The sequence below is a fragment of the Haemaphysalis longicornis genome, unplaced genomic scaffold (genome assembly GCF_048455015.1).
Source record: "Haemaphysalis longicornis isolate Haplotype H1 unplaced genomic scaffold, Haemaphysalis longicornis Haplotype H1 scaffold_2, whole genome shotgun sequence".
In the NCBI taxonomy this organism is placed as follows: domain Eukaryota; kingdom Metazoa; phylum Arthropoda; class Arachnida; order Ixodida; family Ixodidae; genus Haemaphysalis; species Haemaphysalis longicornis.
In genome coordinates, this window is record NW_027526295.1 from 279,427,778 (window position 1) to 279,443,518 (window position 15,741).

The 15,741-nt window shown below is 49.0% G+C and overlaps 1 non-coding gene across 1 annotated transcript; it reads left to right on the forward strand.

The window, feature by feature from the left end:
- The first annotated feature begins 3,163 nt into the window (after positions 1–3,163).
- On the forward strand, positions 3,164–3,236 carry Trnat-ggu (transfer RNA threonine (anticodon GGU)). The gene has a single exon. It is a non-coding gene; the product is annotated as a tRNA-Thr (tRNA).
- Positions 3,237–15,741: the final 12,505 nt, after the last annotated feature.

Here is a 15,741-nt window from a genome sequence, read left to right on the forward strand (position 1 = left end):
ACCTCCCTCTCTCTCGCGCGCGATTTTTGAAGCCCCATTACGATAACACTGCGTTGAGGAGAATGGACCGTTGAGGAGAATGGACTCGTTCAGCGCTCTGCTGAACGAGTTGCGGGGTGGAGTTGCTTCGAAATACGGGCGATCATCGTTGGGCGAATGCAAAACAAAGCGGATAACTTCGACGCCTGTTTTGTAGCGTGAGCTACACTGGCCGATGTTGAGCAGTTTCGCGTGGCTCCTGGAGAGCCGTGCTGCGCATGCGCGAGGAGCAGTGACGTCTCACGGCGCACAGCTTGCCCGCCGCCGCCGCCACGATTGGCTTGGATTGGATTGGGTTGTAAATCGTTTTAGCAGCAGTAAGCATGATAATCAGCTAATCCTAGACAACCAAAAAACCTCAGAATAACCAGCTGAACCTTAGATCACGCTACGTATAACCCGACATAGCCGAGCTAAGCCACTGTAATTTTTCCCGGAGGCCTGCATCACAAATCCCGTAAAAGGACCCAGAAGGCAAATTCAACCAGTAATTCTTCTTACGCACGTATCATTCCTTTAGCGGAAGCCGGAACATCTTCAAGATTCAGTGCTTGCGTGCGAAGGCAACTTGAGTGAAGGTGAAAAGAAAATTAATGTGACTTCAGTAATGAAATTTCTCGAAACACATTTGGCAAGGTATGTCCACTAAGACTAGCGCGTATCCCCTTCGAGTTTACGTCTCTGTGATAGGCGGTCAGCGGACACAGGGATGTTTAAGAAATCGTTAAGAAATATTCACTGGCTTTATCAGTCGCTCTTGCCATACCACCGCGCCTCATTGGTGGGCCCCGCTAATAAAATGATTGATACAGTTTTCTGTTGTTGTTGCCCTCAATGGAGCCAGAGGGCGAAGCCGGTAACTGCAAGAGAAAATAACGTTGCCGGATCGTATAATGATACCGATTATGAGCAAAATGTCGAATAAAAAAAATACCGGTAGGCTTGGGTTCGAGTTTTTGTGGACTCATTTCGCACCGGTTCAGTTTCGTTTCGACTCAATCAATTGGAAAATTGTTACTTGTTTGGCGAGTGTTAATCCAGTTGGCGAGCTGGTTCGGTAAAAATACACTGATAACCCAGTGGAACAAAAATTGAGGAGCTTAACGACCCTCGTCGAGCGTTTAGGGGCACTTCAGAGAAACAGCGCCACAAGGGAAGCCTGCACGCTTGGCATTGAACTTTCGTTCGCGCCATCCGCGAGTGAATGCTTCTTGCATCTCATTAACAATCGGTTCCGTTCCTTCGACAACCTCATTATGCGATGGTTGTTTAGTTCATGTATAATATCACGGCAAAGAAAAAATGGTCGCACACTAGAGAACATTCAAAAGAAGTGCTATTGTGTTTTGGGCCTGTTTTGTGTCCATGTTTATTCTGCGCGTCTCACCACGATATTAATGTTTCACTCATTATGAACTCCTCAGAAAGCAGGCACCATGCTGGGCTGACATAGGCAGGAAAACATTTCCCGCGGAAGTTGTTCAAATGAATGCTGCGAAGCACATAGAGATCGACAGGTGCTTTCGGAAGCTAAAAGAACTCCTTCGCCTGGCCAGGTGGATTCTGTGCATGTTCCAGCCGTCGCCCCTTTCCCGCCTCTTTTTTCCGCTATCGAGGGTCTTTCCTTTTGCGCTACCTCTGCTGCTAATCGCCACTACGCGTAGGCCCAGAAGCTCGAAACGTCGTTAATCTTCCCCGGAACAGGCAGAATTTGGAGAACACGCATTCTTCAGCGAGCCTTACTGCACTAAGAAGATTAATTCTTCTTCGCGCACATTTTCATCGGGCGTTTGCCAGTACCCATCTGTCCCCTGCACGCAGTGAAGCAAGTTTGCACGTCGCTTCATCTTCTTCTTCGATTTTGCTCCGCACCACGGGCTACTTGCTCTGAGCTTTTGGTTTTCGGCAACGGGATTTCCAGGGAAAGCAGCCCGCCGGCACGATACGGCGGCTTCTTAGCCTTGTTCCTTCTTAATCACAATTCTTTTCTTTCTGCTCTTCCTCTCGGGCGTTCCCTAATCTTCTGGCGTTATAATCCCTTCGCGACCGGAGCTATCTTCGGCTGACACCTTGCTTGCTCAGTGGCGCCGAGTCAACGCTACACGATCTTTCGGACGCGGCTAGCAGCTCTTACTGGCCGGGCGTGCGCGGCGAGCGGCCTAAGCCTCTCCTTGGAACGTGCTCCGGGGGAACACTGCTTGTTTCTTGTTAATAAACGTTTATGACGTCATATATATATATATATATATATATATATATATATATATATATATATATATATATATATATATATATATATATATATATATATATATATATATATAAGACAGAAATAATGGTTGGCAGTCAAGAAAACCTCGGAAAGCTTTCTTTCTGTCTTTCCAAATTCTTTATTTGTTTCAATGACCTCCCACACTCTCCCCTTTGCTTTCCGAGGTTTTCTTGACTGCCAACCATTATTTCTGTCTTATTTCAACGAGCACCACTATTCTATTTCCTATTCCTATCCATTTCCATTCCATTTCCATTTCCTGTCTTATTTCAACGAGCACCACATTTCCTATTCTGATTCGCTACATGCATAGCGGGGGCCTCTGTTCTGGCAGTCTTGGTGCCATAGGGAGCTTGAGAGGGTTCAACGCTAGTCGACCACTCTCGACATGTCGTATTACCCGCCGCGGTGGCTCAGTGGCTAAGGCATTCTGCTGCTCAGCACGAGGTCGCGGGTTCGGTTCCCGGCCGCGGCGGCCGCTTTTCTGATGGAGGCGAAAAGAAAAAACGCCCGTGTGTACGAGATTTCGGCGCACGTTAAAGATCCCCAGGTGGTCAAAACTAATCCGGAGCCCTTCACTACGGCGTGCCTCATCGCCTGAGTTGCGTCGGCGCGTTAAAACCTACAATAAATCAATCAATCAATCAATCAATCAATCAATCAATCAATCAATCAATCAATCAATCAATCAATCAATCAATCGACATGTCGTAGACACTCGACTCACGGCCCGGGGGTTAAAAAGGTCCCCTTCACCCCGAGTAGTCCGAGTGGCGCTGGCTATCACCCCCAAGCGCAGGAAACAAAAATACCTTAACATAAATACCCCAGAAAGTGGCGGGGAAAATAGTCCCGCCGGTAGCGTAGTGGTCATCGCACCAGACCGGTATTCTGGAGGTCGTGGGTTCGGATCCCACCCGGCGGGCATTTTTTCCTCCACTTTCTTTCTGTCTTTTCAAATTTTTTATCTCTTTCAATAACCTTCCACATTCTCCAGTTTGCTTTCCGGGGTTTTCTTGTCTGCCAACCATTATTTCTGTCTTATTTCAATGAGTCCCTCATTTCCTATTCTGATTCGCTACACACACACACACACACACACACACACACACACACATATATATATATATATATATATATATATATATATATATATATATATATATATATATATATATATATATATATATAGATATATATATATGACAAGCTCTTCACCTAAAAATCACCGTGAGCTGATGGAGACGACAACGCAAGGAACTGCTGCATCTGGGGCCCTGAACTTCAGGCTACAGCCTTCGTCTCCCTGCCAGCTGTTTAGCCCCCTTTCCTACACTCCAATCATTTCTTCTGTAACGCAGATCATCACTCTCTCTCTCTTCGCAAAAAGCAGTAATGTTCAGTGCGGCTTAGAAATCAGAGAATAAACACTTTGAAACACTGACATGACACCTTCTTGCTCAAACGGACCAACACCCCCAGCCGCAACCTTTCACGCTCACATCTTAAGCCACAGGAGCGCATGCAGAGGACCTTTGTCTCTCCTGTGCCACGGCGATTAAAATCCCTCGCTTCTAGTCGTTTTCTCTGGGCTGTTTATCAGTGCTCGTGAAGCTTAGATCATAAATAAAGCAACTGCGTTCTAAAACGCCTTATGTAAGATGAAATAACGCTATCCCGCCTTGCATCTTAAGACCTACACGTAGATGCCACCTGCAACTTTTTTAAACAGATAGTTTATTGAAAGATGAAAAGAAAGTGGTGAAAATCATGCTCTCCGGATAAGATTCGAATCCACAACCTCCAGAATACGCGTCTGGTGCGATGACCACTATCTTACCGGCGGGGCTGCTCTCTCCTTCACTTTCTCGGGTATTTATGTTAAAGTAATTGTTTCATCTGCCTGGGGGGGAGGGGGTGGAGAAGGGGGGGGAGGGTGGTAGCTAGCGCCACTCCGACTACTCGAGGTGAAGGGGACCTTCTTTTTAATCCCGGGCCGTTACTCGAGCGTCTACATGTCAGGAGCGGTCGACCAGCATTTACAAGAACTGCGAGTTGGGCTTGTTGGTATAGGTTCATAATGGGAAACAGCGCAAAAACAAAACTTCAAAACTTGGACAAGAAAGACAACGGGACGAAGCGCTATAGGTTCATAATGGGAAACAGCGCAAAAACAAAACTTGGACAAGAAAGACAACGGGACGAAGCGCTATAGGTTCATAATGGGAAACAGCGCAAAAACAAAACTTGGACAAGAAAGACAACGGGACGAAGCGCTTTTACCCCTCTTAAGCTACCTATGGCACCAAGACTTCCAGAACAGAGACCCTCGCTATGCATGTAGCGAACAGAATGGGCAATCAGGGGATCATTGAATTAAGACAGAAATAAGGGTTGGCAGTCAAGAATGCCCAGAAAAGCAAAGGGGTAATGCGGTGGGTCATTTATTATCAATGAAACAGACGCAGATTTTTTAGACAGAAAGTGGTAAAGAATGCCCGCCGGGTGGGATCCGAACCACCGACCTCCAGAATGCGCCTCTGACGCGATGACCACTACGCTACCAGCGATGACCACTACGCTACCGGTGTCTGTCCGGTAGCGATGGCGCCCATATGCGTTGAACCGCAATACGTAGGAACGTGCACCGGGAGCCCAACAAGGAGAGGCGTGCAGCGCGGGCCAAAGCCCTCATCAAGATGCATGCCCAAGACTGGCACGCGTGTCATGTCGACGCGGCAGAGTGACAGCATGCAGGCTACGTCGCGGTCGCCGTTAAGGCCTCCACGGGCACAAAGACCCCGATTGCGAGTGTACGGTGCACCGACGCCACGGACACCGAGGAGGTCGGCATCGCCCTGGCCATCTCCGAGACTGAGTGCCGCACAGTGCTGTGTGACTCGAGAATGGCCGTACGCAACTACGCTAAAGGTCGCGTTTGCGCTAAGGCGGCCGCCATCATCGGCAAGGCCAGGCTCCAGTGCTGAGAAGTTCGTGTCAAATGGTTTACGGCGCACTTGGGTGAATGCGCAACTGCATCCAACCCCGAGACGGCACACTCGGAGGCGCGAGCATTTACCCTCCGCTTTTCCGAGACCGACCGTCCTTGGTGGTTCGAGAACAAAGATCGCCTCGTGAGCTACGAGATCACGAAGGCCTAGCGCCTGGCTCGACGGGTCATGCCACACCCACCCCCCCAGGGCCTGAGCCGGTAGGAGGCAATTCTACTACGGCAGCTCCAGACCGGGTAAATCCTCGCTCCGGCAACGCTGCAAAGACCTTTATTCGACGGGTGAGTGTCAAGTGTGTCGTGTAGGTCTGGCAGACCAGTGGCACATTTTCTGGGATCGTGCCCGGTTTCCCAACGAAGCTCAATCAAGGACTTATCCGCCGCAGCTCCAGGACGCTGCACGCAGTAACGACAAGAACACTCAACTCTGGGTTGTCCAGCAAGTCCGGGGTGCGGTCGAAAAGCACAGACCGGGCGACCCGGCAACGGAAAGCGTTGGCGCTGCGCGTAACGGCAAACCCCAGGAAGACGCCGGGCCCGCATCGCGGCGCTTAAAAACCGTAGTTTTGCAGGCACAGATAAAGTTTTTCCTAATCCTCATCCTAATCCTAATTAAATGGGATGACGCAAGGCCTTGTTGGAGAAGGTCGTGAAGACGCAGTCGCCGAGGTCTGATCAGGCAATTTGTTACCATCGCTGATAAGTCCAGTTGTCCGCAGCTGCACTGACAGCCGCATGCTGCGTCGGACCATGCAGGAGATGTCGCTCTGCTGGGTAATGAGTAAAAGGGAAACGTGAGTACGAGCGCGCAAAGAGGCAGGCTGACAGGAATGAGGAATGCGAACTTCGGCGGGTTAAGCCTCGGGGAAAGGATGTAGAAAAACCACAGCGACGAGCTTTAGAGGCGCCAATAGACGCCTTGCCTTCGACTTCGACAACGGCTTCGGAAACTGACTAAACGACGGTAGTGAGTCCTCGCATTACGAAACGTTCGGCTAGTCATATCGTTCAGTTGGCAAATTGTGCTTCGGCTGCTTTCGCTTGCATACCCGTGCCTAGTTGAGCTAAGCCGTAGACATTTTTTGTTTGTTTGTTACAACGCTCGCCTTGACTCGTTCATGTCTTATGCGACACGGTATACACGCTCAACGTTTCCCCGTAAGAGTAATGATGGCCGTCTCGTAGCCCCTTTCCTCGGTTCTTATGAAACGAAGACACCAACGTAAAGGGTCGCACTTTTGCGACATCATGTGGCAACAATAGCATAGTGATTTGTATGACCCACGCTAGCAGTTGGTTTATCGGAGCGCTTTGAGTGCAAAATGAACCTGTACAATACAACTCAGAGGCTTGGGGAAAGTATATAGTGGCACGAACGCAATTCCCTCAAAGACTGCGGAGCTTGGCATTTCGCCGTGAAAGGCGACAGAGAGAAAGTAAAGACAATAGTGCACGGGGAAGAGAGGGGAGTGGGAAGGGTGTGAGGTAGGGCGATTCCGGGTGCTGGCCACAGAAGCGGCAGCAAAATTCTTTATCGGCACCCCGCAGACCACAGCCACTGTGTGAACAGGGCCGGACGGCGGCTTGATTTCGGCGGCACGCGAGGGAGGCATGGAGGGTTGGCGGGTGGCGGTGGCTGCGCGGTCTAAAAATGAGCAATCCTCGCGATAGCCCCGCTACGCGTGCCACCAGCGTGACGAGCGGGGAAGCGGTGACACGGGATCTCTGCGGTTCGCCTGATCCCTCCTCCTCATCCCACCTCACGCATTGGGGAGACTAGGAAGGCCGGGATTAGCCCTGCGTAAAAGAAAAGCCCCCCTAATGAAGGGGCAGTTCAAGCCTCAAAACGGTGCGCAAGAATTTAGGGCTCGCAAATGATTTTTTTTACGGGGGCCGCGACGCGATCGCTTTGTCTGTGTGCGAGTGGAATTTGGGAAGATTGAAGATGGCCTACGGTTGAGCGGTCGGCGGGAATGTTTGCTTTCAAAATGTTTTTGCAGCCGCCCTGCCGTGCGCATTGTTGCTGTTAATTATGAAACGGTTTGACGGAAAGAAGGTCCACGGAAATGAGTCAGCGCACCGGTTAGTTTGTTCTGGGTTGAATATAAGGCGTCGCTGGCAGGTACAACACTACAAAGACAAAATCTACTAGGTCGACAGTGACTGTCTTGCCGCAGTGATGGGACAGCGAAAATTTTGTTTGCACCAGGGTATACTACAGACAGTTCATTTTTCTTGGTTATTTTGTTCTAGCGTATTTTAATGAATATGCTTATCGCAAGAATTTCGTTCCTTTCGTAAGGTGTACATCTGTTATATTTAAACAGGAAATAAGTAGAAACCTCGGTTTGAACCTGAATTGAAAACACTTATTTTAACACCCAGACCAACATTCTGCGATTCACTTGCTTTGCAGCCTGTAAGGGTGGCTTTTTCCCACGGCGCTTGAAATATGCCTTAGAACGCGACACATCAACGTTAGAGCACGGTAAAAAGGCCAGAAGGCATTTCTGCTTCCTAGAACGAAAATTCTCTTGCGTAGCTCGTGTAGAACACGCAAAACGACGCCGTTGCAAATAAACATGTCTTCGAGAAAACCGGCTTTAGAGGCAATTTTAAGAAGGTCTACGGAAAATGCTGTGCAACATTACTGTGCTGCTCAGTAATTATACTACTGTCGTTGGCTATTACAATCCTGAAGTCATAAAGGTTAAATGACGACGACACGTTTTTTTGTCTTGGTGCACAGTAGTTTTAAACCTTGAAGAAACCCAAAGCAGTACAAATTAATTAATAGGGAGCCACCACAGGGAACCTTACAAAAACTGGGGAAGCTTACACTAAGTCACGCAAGGCTTGAACCGTAGCGAAGCTGCAGATTTTCTCTCTACGTGAGCAGTGATGGACACGTTACCACGCATTTGTAGAAGTATGAAGTTGTTTATTTACATGTTCCGTCGTCGCTTTGCACTGTGCTAGTAGTAGTCATCGTCATATTCATCGATATCGTAGTGTTCCTCATGAAAACCATTACACGGAGTGGGCAAGTGTTCGGCAAGCTCACCTTCGCCATTGTGGACTTCCGCGAGTTCCTGCTCGTCAAATCTACGGAGCGTGACCTGAAAGTTGCTTCGGTGAGGGCGCGAGGCACGCGCTCACGAACTTTCGGAATTTTTTTGCTCCTCGGCATTTTCTCGCTCCTCGAAATTTTCACCAGTTTTTTTTTTTTTTTTTTTCTAAAGCCGTTGCACGTGCCGGGTGTGCTTGGCAGTCACCGCGAGGCATGCGCCCACGAGCGCTAGGCATTTTCTTGGTATTTTGAACGCGTTACACATGAACACGTAAAACCGAAGTACTCGCGCAACGACGTAGCCCGGCGTAAGCGCGCGTAAAAACGGCGTACGCCGACGTACGCCGAATGCATTGCTACGCGCTTGTTACGCCAAAGTCAGGGCCAGCCAGTCATCGACGCAAACTTTCGGGTGCACGGTGTTGACATCGACCTCTGGCGGTGATGTTATCTGGCGGCCAGGTCGAATAGCAAGTAAAGGTAATTGATAAAGTTACCTTAACTGTTAATTATGCGATAAAAGTAAGTAATTTGTAAAATACGGAGAGCAGACAACGGGAGAAAACACGCGAAGCAACGCGCAAAGTGAGTTTGAGCCAAATATAGCGGAGGGTTCTGTGCCTGCCAAGTAAGCATATTCATTCTTAACGTTTTTCAACGTCGCAAGTACTCTTTTAGTTGTTTCGGTATTAAACATATGTAACTTTGTAAGAACCGGCATTATTTGTTTTATCTCAGTGAAAATGTTGTTCACCTGGCCGCCACAAAGCTGAGTCCGGGTAGTCTAGCCACATTGCGCTGCCCATTTGAGTGCTCTGGGCATATGCGCGCGTTGCGGCGCCTATGTGGTTACTCTCCCTCTCAGGCGTCGTCGGTTGGCGTAACAGCAGCTGCGTGTGTCGCCGCAAGCGTGCGTCGTTGCGCGAGTAGCCGATTTTACGCATCCATGTGGTTGGGCCTTTACGCGCCACACATTAAGGTCAGCTATAACAGCTCCGCTGTTAATAGGTAAAGTGTTTGTACACCACGTCAGGCGCTTAAATTAAAATCATGCTCAAGCTAAAGCTTCCGTTTATTCCACCAAGCCTTATTCTAAGCATTTATCGGCCTTGAAAGGTAATTCTGTGTCCGTTGGGCAAGTACTTTCGGGTAACGAACGGTGGACAAAGCTTAAAGGAGCCATGAAGACAGAATACAAGTTTGTTTTAGTCGAAAGATTTCGCGTTTTATAGCGCCTCCAGCGCTTGTCCGGCAGCAAATGATGCCGTATTCACTGAGAAATTGGTCAATTTAGGTTAAAATTTTGATTCTCCCGCCAAATCGTAGGTTTGCGTAGTCACAAATGACGTCAGAAGCGCGTGTATTCAAGCGAACTTGCACTGCGTCATTCGGGTTTGCGGCCTTGCTGTCCGTCAGCCCTCCCAGATGGCGCTGCTATAGTCATCCACGAACCGTTGTCCGCCGTTCCTTTGTTTTTGAGCGTATTTGCACCTGCCTTGTTTTTGTTACTGCAAAAAGTGATCGCCTCATGAAACCTGGGGTATCCTCGACAAACAGGGTCACGTAAGACAACGCCGCTTACGCCAGTCGGCCAGTGTCCTGTAAAACAACTTCAAAGCGGCGGAGTGCTGTGCAGCTAAAACAAGCATAGTGCGCCCAGTACCAACAGTAGTGTGCATCGGTACTTCTATGCTTAGCCCTACGTGCGTTTTTGTAACTTTCATTGTTTACCGCACCATTCTTACTGCTGTAAAAGGAATGTGCATTACACTTAAGCGCAAATAGTTCGTTCGGAAAGCCTATAAGCCGCGCCTAATTTGCGTTTACTTTTTCCGTCCTCAGCCAATCGCACAGCTGAGCTCATGTGACATCATAGGTTCTGTTGCGGGAAATGAGCTAGTGGGTCGCATGGCCATTCCGTTTTTTCTTAGTTATGTAGCTTATTTGAGCGAAGTGTGCGTTAACGGTGGTGTCATTATGATTCTATGGAGGCAATCTTTCGAATGAACCAAACTTGTGTTTTGTCCTCCTGGCTCCTTTAAGTGCTTCACCTTTCAATGAATAATTGATTATGAGGTTTGTAACGAGCTGACGCTACACAGGAGATGAGACACGCCGTAGTGGAGGGCTCCGCATTATTTTGACCACCTGAGGATAGTTAACGTGCGCCGAAATCTGGAACACACGGGCGCTTTCGCTTTTTGCCTCCATCAAAAAAGCGGCCGCCGCGGCAGGGAATCGAACCCGCGTCCTTTCATCTTCTAATATTTTTGCACTAAGTTGGTCTGACGTTTAAAACTCGTGTCACGGAACGTACCGTTATTGAGATCGCGTGATATTTTAAAGCTTCGAGGGTAGCCATGCGGGCAATACCGAAATAATCTGACCGAGTGGTTGCGGCTACTGTTACGGGCTCAGTCGGTTCGGGATTCGATCGCCGGGACTCAGTTCCCTTTTGTGTTCACGCGTGAGGGCATACACGCAAGAAAGATCAAGATGGGTTGGGCACTACTAAAAACTAGACAGACTTGCTGGCTATTATTGCACAAGCTAAGGCACTCGTCAATTCGTGCCACAGGAAAATTCATACAGCCAGGATTGGTTAGTCAGCAGCTAATGCGGGATTTTTAAGCCATACTTGCGGGCATCGGGACGTTCGTGCACTGCACTGCCTGGCGCCCGCGAATCTGACGTAAGGCGAGTTGCACGAAAAGGGCCGACTTGCGGGATTCCTTCCCGCCTTCATCGCAACCGCCCATTCGAAGAGTGGCAAACCGCCCCCGCAACGGCTATTGCGTGCCGCGGGGGTTGCGACTTTTTAATCGACGCCCCGCCCGCGCACTGGAGCGTGATTGGGCGAGTCGCTGCCGGGCGCCATTGGTCGCCGCGCCTAGGGTCAGCTGACCCCGGAGACCTTTGGCCCCGGCGACTGGTCGGGTCACCGGAACGCGGCCTCGCCACGCGCGGAGTTCGGTCCGCACGGCGCACGCGCGGGGGCGGGGTCATCAAAGGTCTCCCCGGTCGCCGCTCGATCGCTCGCAATGCAGAAGATGGCGGCGGCTTGGCGCCCCGAGAGCCCTTTCTCCCGCTTTCCCGTGGCCTTTCCTTCTTCGGGATTCGAAACTCCTCATTCGGTTGGGGAGGACTGCTTCTCTGGCTTCCCACAACCGGAATGCTTCAGCCGAGGGACTGATTCTTCCGCCTGACTTGCCCTGCGGTGCCACCGTCTAGAGAAAATCGTTTGGGAGGAAGTGGTTCAGCTGACTGCTGTTGAAAGTGCGGCTGCCCGGCTTACTACTTTGATAAAAAAACATCTACAGAAGGCACCTAAGTCTGTTTGTGTGTGAGGAGGCAAAAGCATAGGTGCGCTGCACTCTGTTCGTGAGATTCGTTTGAGATTTGACTCCCCTTATATTCGGTCGCAGGAGCTGCCGCCGTCGATGCCCAAGGAGCCGTAAACATAGAACGAGTCGACGCCGAGGCAGAGACGAGGGGAAGCGGCCATATTTTGAGGCTCGGCACAGCGCGTTCTGAAATCACGTGCCCTCTAATGATCACAAAAGCTTAACGCTCAGCTTGACATTAGGCCAGCGCATACGCGCGCGCAATCCCTCCCGCAGCTGTACCAGCAGTTCAATCAACTAGTTCATCAGCAACGACGACCGCCATTGCGCCCGCGCTCATTTTATTGGTGTTTTATCTTTGTGTATGAAGCGCGACCCGTGCTTCAAGCCACATGGCATGTCCCAGATGATGGGAATTTTCGTGCCGCCGACACTGTCTCTTTCTTTCTTTCTTTCTTTTTTTTTTTTTGCTCCATGACCCACTTATACAACATTGGTGGGTCACTTGAAGGCACTGCCCAATGCCTCATTCCTCCTCGTTTCTAGACAAAGAATGACTGCCAGTTTCCTGCTCCTTCCTCTTCCCCGCCTACGAAAGTGGGTTTGCGACAGAAAGATAATTTGTCTGGTGGCCTGTGTGGGAGCTAATTGTACGGCACTGTAGATTGACGTTGCAGAGTGCTACTTTCTGTGCAAAAAAAAAAAAAAAAATTAAACCCGCTTTTGCCAAAGTCGGCAAAAAAAAAAACGGATTACTCCGTCGTTAGAATTTCTTTTAAATCAAGCTATTTTGACACCCTAATTTAACGACGCTAAACGTAAAAAAAGATGTGCCTTTTTCATGCCTCCGATGAAGCAAGCACCGCTACGTCAGTCACCGTCTCTTACGAAAGCGCACTGGATGTGCGCGCACGCGCTGATGAAAGGAGTTATGTTCTTCAATTAGGGCAAGTAATGTCAGTTCGCAATCACGTTCATTAATGATGCATAGATGGCGGTTTGCCTGTATAAATTTGCATTTTCCCGGCATTCCCTTATATACGGTATGTCGGCTCCTTACGCATGCGCCCCTTCCTTACAGAAAAGCACGCTTGACAGGCTGCAACTACAAATGGTAAATCTACGGCGGATACTACACAAGGGCAGACGGTACGACCGCGAGCGCGCCAATAACATATTAAGGGCAGACCACTTTATGGGCTCACCTTGCCGTCTTAGCTCGTTAACGGTCATTGCGACTGCCGGAATCAGGCGGCGCAGCGAGATAACAGACCCAAGTAGACCCTTGTGTACCAAGGTCAGGGAGTCACACTGAGCCTTCGAAACCCACGCGTTTTAAATGTTCATAAACGTTCAAACCTCGTGAACCGTTGGCGCTTGTCCTACATCTCCTCATTATTTAGCGCAAAAAAAAAACTGCAGATACATTTCAGGCAAAATCTGTGTACATAACCGGCAGCCCCAGCGTTCATTTAGTTAGGAACGCTCGTTGGATTAGTTTTTACGATAGTAAGCGAAAAAAGTGGCCGCGCAAGAAAGAAATGGCGCGTTCGAAATGACGCAGAAAGGCTCCAGCCGCGCAGGAAAAGAATTACACGTTCGAAATGACGCAAAGCAGCGCTAGCATACAAAATTAACGCAAGCGCAAAAAGAACACAATTCCCACTGGCGCAATTTCAGGCAGGGGGCGCGCGAGCGCTGCGAAGACGGAAAGTTTGAAATGCATTGAGTGGCCGCAGCGAGCGGATAACGGTGCTGCAGCCCGTTATGGCGAATCACTCCTCTGCACTTCCGACAGCTTTCACATTGTGTGGAACGGCTTTAATTTTTCATCATAAAAACTGGCAAAATAATGCCAGGTAAATTTACAAAGAACATATCGGAACTTTAAACAAGCAGTGTGCAGATCCTAGCACGGCGTAACGCTCATTTTGCAGGCTATACGTTTAATTACCACAGTCACGGCCACTCGAAAAGGGGGGAGATCCAGTGGCCGTGCCACAGCACTCACGCAAAACGAGCGTTTCACCGTTGCAGAAGACCTCGCAGAAGACGTGCTCCTAACTTTTTCCCCTAACCTCATGTTAAAGCTCTACTACTACCAGTTGCGATGAATATATCTACTGCGAGGTTTAAGCAAGACGTAAAACTTTTTGGTGTAAAAGTTAAGAACGGCTAGTCACTATCTCCTTCACCCATACGGTTTGTATGGTTGCTTACTCATTTTGTACTTGTAGGCATTTAAATTCACGAATAAATATGGTGAATATTTTACTTTCCTTCTTCTCGAACTTTCCGGCCAATTTTTCCAAGGATAGGCATCATGTCTCTTTCCAGCTGGCAGTTCCGGATGGCCCCTGCCATACCATCCGAACACTCCGCATGTGTCACGGAGCAAGAATTATTCTTCTTTCTCCGTGGCATGTGTACGTAGGCTTCCCGCGCTAAAATATGCAGCTCTCAGTGCCTGTATGGGCAACCAACCATAAGAAACGAGGCATTTCAAACATAGAGGATTCCCTCCCGCCACATAAAATTGTGGCTAAGGGTGTGAACATTTTAGCAGAAAAGAAAACGGAAAATTTTGTTTGCAAATAAAAACCGAAAAACGTTCGCGCATTTTTTAAAAACTAAACACGCTTAATACCAGACAGCTGCAGCTATAAAAGCATTGGTCCATACGTTTATTTATATCAGGAAATCATGGCTACACAGCCTGAGACCGCAAGTCAGCATGTTAAAGAATTCGGTTTGAGGGGGGTCTGAAATTCAAATAAAATTCCCTGGAAGCCAATTATGTTTATGCCTACGTACCAAAGCACACAGATGTTATTTCAGTTCACCTTAAGACTGAGGCGGCAAAACATTGAGGGTTTTGTGACAATAAGACTCCGCAACTAAAGAGCTTTGCTGCAAGCAATGCTGGCGTCCTTGAAGTACACTTATCGGTCCTATAGACAAAATATAGAAGGAACGGGGCGACGCGTCCGAATTCCAAATAACAACGCGTATTTTCCGAAAACAAAAAATAAATTGAAATCCTCTTCCGAGGTTCACTGCGTCATTCTGGAATTTCAGACGAAGACAAAAGTTACAGAAAACTATTCAGAACTGGATGAAAGTCAGCCCGCGGTCTCACTTACGGTTTTAAGTACTTAGTACCAATCCAGTGACAGTTTCCTTTCTAGTGTTCAGGAACTTCACTTGTACACATTTCGGTGCGTCTCGTTCAAGCCTCCTACGAATGCAATCCAGCCTGTAAGAACTGTCGAAACAGTCTTTCAAGCGCAAAGCCAACTGGCGTACGTGCTTGCATAAGCCACATACATATTTCGAAATACAAGCAGTGCGTGAAATTTCAGAGCCTTGTGGTCAGCACTTGGAGACTGACTAGCATGTGAGGACATCTCCGCGTCACGCATCTATCAGAAAAAAAAAAAGTCTCCAAATTGAAACCAAAAGTCGGCACTTCAAGGAAAGCGATCATTTCACCACCACGCGAGCGTCTAGAATGAAGTCCCCTGTCCCTCGCATCTTCATCTAAACTCTCATTCAGTAGCACACAGCGACGACCCCGCAGCATATATAGAACGTTCGCGCCTATATCGCCGAGCTCAATATCACGTCGCGTAGCGCGCATGTGAACCGGCCATTGAGGGGAATTGAAGCGGCCGCCGCTGCTGCTGTGTGTACAGCGGCAGCAAATGCCCCTCTCCCTCCGAGATGCCGATACAGGGGCGAGGAACCACGAGATAGCGGCAAGAAGGCGGCAGAGCAAGTGGATGAACTAGAGGGCGAAGAAGAAGAAGAAAAAAAAATGACCGGGCCGGACGGAACTTCTACAAAGGGCGCACACCTACAGGGCGGGCACGAGCTCGAATTCCGCTTGACCGAGTCGCACAACAATGCGGGGTTGCACCCCGGCGACGACTCGCGGTTGGGAAGAGAACGACACAAAAAGACGAATCGCCGAACATTAAAAAGACGGACGAAAATACTGCGGTCG